Source organism: Oncorhynchus nerka, linkage group LG6 (assembly GCF_034236695.1).
Source record: "Oncorhynchus nerka isolate Pitt River linkage group LG6, Oner_Uvic_2.0, whole genome shotgun sequence".
In the NCBI taxonomy this organism is placed as follows: Eukaryota; Metazoa; Chordata; class Actinopteri; order Salmoniformes; family Salmonidae; genus Oncorhynchus; species Oncorhynchus nerka.
The window spans coordinates 85,988,576-85,993,312 of NC_088401.1; the positions used below are offsets into that span (position 1 = coordinate 85,988,576).

At 38.3% G+C, this 4,737-nt stretch overlaps 1 long non-coding RNA gene across 1 annotated transcript; it reads right to left on the reverse strand.

Annotated features, from left to right (window-relative positions):
* Positions 1–348: 348 nt before the first annotated feature.
* On the reverse strand, positions 349–3,911 carry LOC115131214 (uncharacterized). The gene is made up of 2 exons (XR_003863916.2): positions 1,566–3,911; positions 349–1,416 (listed from the first exon to the last, which is right to left on the reverse strand). It is a non-coding gene; the product is annotated as an uncharacterized LOC115131214 (long non-coding RNA).
* Positions 3,912–4,737: the final 826 nt, after the last annotated feature.

Sequence of the window (4,737 nt, forward strand, 5' to 3'; positions counted from 1 at the left end):
ATAGTCCCCAAATCCAGAACCAATTCAATAATGCGTACAGTATTATACAGAGACAGTATTGTGTGGATCTCCGTTGCTCAAATGAACCGCAAACTTCGTTTAAAAAAAACAGTTAAAGCAACACCTCACCCCACAACGCCTCTCCTCTATTTGACCTAGATAGTTTGTGTGTATGTATTGATACGTAGGCAACGTGTGCCATTTTTAAATTGATGTAGTGCCGTCCTTGAGCTGTTCTTGTCTATTAATGTTCTGTTTAATGTCATGTTTCATGTGTTGTGTGGAGCCCAGGAAGATTAACTGCAGCTTTCGCAACATCTAATGGGAATCCTAACGAAACACCCCAAAAAAGATCAATATTGTTTAATTACAAATTAATATTAACTAGCATGCCAAAACATAAAAAGAAACACTGGAGATGACAGTAATGCATTTGTTTAGGCATGATATGATGTTATAAAGATGACTGCAATTTTAGCAAACCTATTAAAATCTTTGAAGTAACGCGAAATATCAATATGATATATTTGTATATATTTTTAAAACATGTACAAAACATTTCTAAGACTGGGTAATGACTTTGGTGTAATTCAGATAGAGCTTCCAAGAAAAAAAAAAACTTTTTGAAAAGTTTTTGTTAGATTTCTTTCCTTTCGCAAATATCTATATCCAGCTCACAGTTGTTGAGCAACATGAGTAACTTTGTCAAATTGTTCTGGTAGAACGTACCCGGTATTGCACTTTACAAACTCTTCATCTTCAGTATTATTCACAGTGATCCTTCTTCAAAATGTTTTGTCCAAGAGTAGAAATCCAGTTTAGCAACAGAGATGTAGTAAAAATAGAAAAAGTACATTTCATTTTCAGGTGGCTAAAAGAGAGATATACATAGGAGTATAAATCCCCCCAAAATATTATGTGATGAGACAAATATAGAATGTTGCTGTATAAATGTAAAAGTCTAAATTAATAAATGTAATTTCTTTCATTGTATCATATAGAGAACATTATTGTCTGATCATTATTTTCGGATCATTATTTTCTGATAGAGCATTTTAACAGAGTAAGCAGACCAAGGAGAGTATGGCAGAGTTTCCTAATATTTTTAACCACAACTAACCACTTACTTGATCTGTAGATATGGTAAAGTACGTTCTTATAATCAAAGATAAAATACTTTCAAGTGGACAATGAAAATCACTGTTCATGGAAACATTGGTTTGTGAGGAATGCAGTAGCGGTTTGTCTTTACAGTATAAAAACTGAAGGAAAAACATTCTCGGTGATGACATCAGTGGTGACATCATATCATGTGTTCTGTGTGGCATTCCGGGGGGTTGTAGGGAGTTGTAGTCCTTAAGGTATTCTCACAACTACAACACAGGCACCAGCCCTTCCAATGTTGAGATTGACCTCCTGTTGGAGACATACAGTAAAGGGTAATGAAAGGTCATTCAGTCTGTCTTAAAAAACTATTACAGAATGGAAATTAAAGGTTGTGCCTGGCTATTGGAATTCTGGGTCGAAAAGCATTCTAAGAAGAACTAAGGAATGATTCAAGTTACCTCAGTCCATTCATTGTTCTGTGCATCATAGGACTCAACAGTGTTCAGGTAGGACGTTCCATCGTATCCTCCGACAGCATATAGCCTGTCTCCTAGCAGACAGATACCTACAGCGTCCCTGGGGACACTCAGAGAGGACACCGTGGTCCATGTGTCTGTTTTGGGATCATACCTGCAGTGACATAGAGGGAAATACAAGGATAAAGAGAAATACCTGAAGAAGTGTAGTGAGCACTGGGATATTTAAGAGATACAGAGCAAATATTAAGCTTGTCCATGGATGAATTCAACAATATATTTTGAGTGGGACAAAATATTTTGTTGTATTTTTATTTTTTTCAAAACTTTTTAAAAATAATATTTTCTGTTTAATTTTTTTGACACGATGGTATTCTGTTCATTGATAGGGTTACATGCAGTGGGTATCAGATACAGGTTGATTTTTACAGAACAGCCAGCAGAGGGTAGCAGAAGCCAGATAATCACACTGCTAAAACCAACTCCAATGGAAACAATGACGTGTCTTGGGTTTGACCTGTACAAGCAGACAGACAGAGATAATGGCTGTGTTCAAGAGGATCAACCCTGTAATGTGCCTGGGGGTAAATTGTGACTGATCTACAAATAATAATGAGTAGTTATTTATGACGCAAGGTTTTTTTTGTAGATCTGTCAGTCGGTAGTCGGCCTGCGATGTGAAACCATCTCAATGTCTGCGTTTGACACTGCAGCCAACTTTAAAGGCGAGTTGAGACTGACTGATCTACAAATCACCGTGCATCATAAATAACTACTCACTATTCCTTTGTAGATCAATCAGCCAATCACAATTTACCCATGATACATCACGGTTTTGATGCTATCGAACACGGCCAATGCCTCACCTCAAGGGACATAACAAGACACACACCCAACTCTTTGTTTCTATAAGCATAGTCTGAAATGTCCCAACTCTTTGTTTCTATAAGCATAGTCTGAAATGTCCCAACTCTTTGTTTCCATACACATAGCCTGAAATGTCCCAACTCTTTGTTTCTATAAGCATAGTCTGAAATGTCCCAACTCTTTGTTTCTATACACATAGTCTGAAATGTCCCAACTCTTTGTTTCCATACACATAGCCTGAAATGTCCCAACTCTTTGTTTCTATAAGCATAGTCTGAAATGTCCCAACTCTTTGTTTCCATACACATAGCCTGAAATGTCTCAACTCTTTGTTTCCATACACATAGTCTGAAATGTCTCAACTCTTTGTTTCCATACACATAGTCTGAAATGTCCCAACTCTTTGTTTCCATATGCATAGTCTGAAATGTCTCAACTCTTTGTTTCCATACGCATAGTCTGAAATGTCTCAACTCTTTGTTTCCATACACATAGCCTGAAATGTCTCAACTCTTTGTTTCCATACACATAGCCTGAAATGTCCCAACTCTTTGGTTCCATACACATAGCCTGAAATGTCTCAACTCTTTGTTTCTATAAGCATAGTCTGAAATGTCTCAACTCTTTGTTTCTATAAGCATAGTCTGAAATGTCTCAACTCTTTGTTTCTATAAGCATAGTCTGAAATGTCTCAACTCTTTGTTTCTATATGCATAGTCTGAAATGTATCAACTCTTTGTTTCCATACACATAGTCTGAAATGTCCCAACTCTTTGTTTCTATACGCATAGTCTGAAATGTCTCAACTCTTTGTTTCCATACGCATAGACTGAAATGTCTCAACTCTTTGTTTCTATACGCATAGACTGAAATGTCCCAACTCTTTGTTTCTATACGCATAGTCTGAAATGTCTCAACTCTTTGTTTCCATATGCATAGTCTGAAATGTCCCAACTCTTTGTTTCCATACGCATAGTCTGAAATGTCTTAACTCTTTGTTTCTATACGCATAGTCTGAAATGTCTCAACTCTTTGTTTCTATAAGCATAGTCTGAAATGTCTCAACTCTTTGTTTCTATACGCATAGTCTGAAATGTCCCAACTCTTTGTTTCTATACGCATAGTCTGAAATGTCCCAACTCTTTGTTTCCATACACATAGTCTGAAATGTCTCAACTCTTTGTTTCTATACGCATAGTCTGAAATGTCCCAACTCTTTGTTTCCATACACATAGTCTGAAATGTCCCAACTCTTTGTTTCCATACACATAGTCTGAAATGTCTCAACTCTTTGTTTCCATACACATAGCTATACTTCACCCTTATAAAATCTATAACAAGACACGATGTTGAGTTTTTTACTCTAGTACAGTACTGGGATAGGCTGCATCCCAATTCTAGTAGAGTACTGGGATAGGCTGCATCCCAATTCTAGTAGAGTACTGGGATAGACTGTATCCCAACTCTTTGTTTCTACATCCCAATTCTGAAATGTCCCAAATCTAGTTTCCATACTGAGATAGTCTGCATCCCAACTCTTTGTTTCAGTACTGGGATAGGCTGCATCCCAATTCTAGTACAGTACTGGGATAGGCTGCATCCCAATTCTAGTACAGTACTGGGATAGGCTGCATCCCAATTCTAGTACAGTACTGGGATAGGCTGCATCCCAATTCTAGTACACTACTGAGATAGGCCACATCCCAAATCTAGTACAGTACTGAGATAGGCTGCATCCCAATTATCTGCACTTCTCCCAAAAGTGTGCACTGACATCTCTGTCATGGATTAAGCCTGGGCTAGAGGGAGTTTTCAAATTGTCAAATACATTTCGGGAAGTGTGCAACTCCCAAGAATCAATAGGCAGCCATATTGTAGACCAGAGCTATGATTGGTTGTTTACCTCTACACAGTCTGATAGCCTGGGACAGTGGTTGTTTACCTCTCTACACAGTCTGATAGCCTGGGACAGTGGTTGTTTACCTCTAGTACAGTACTGGGACAGTGCATCCCAATTCAGTACAGTACTGGGACAGTGGTTGTTTCCCAATACACAGTCTGAGTAGCTGGGACAGTGGTTGTTTACCTCTCTAACAGTCTGTACAGTACTGGGACAGTGGTTGTCTTCCTCTCTACACAGTCTGGGACAGTGGTTGTTTACCTCTAGTCTGGGACAGTGGTTGTTTACCTCTACACAGTCTGTTAGTCTGGGACAGTGGTTGTTTCCCTCTACCTGGGACACTACACAGTCTGTTAGTCTGGGACAGTGGTTGTTTACCTTACACAG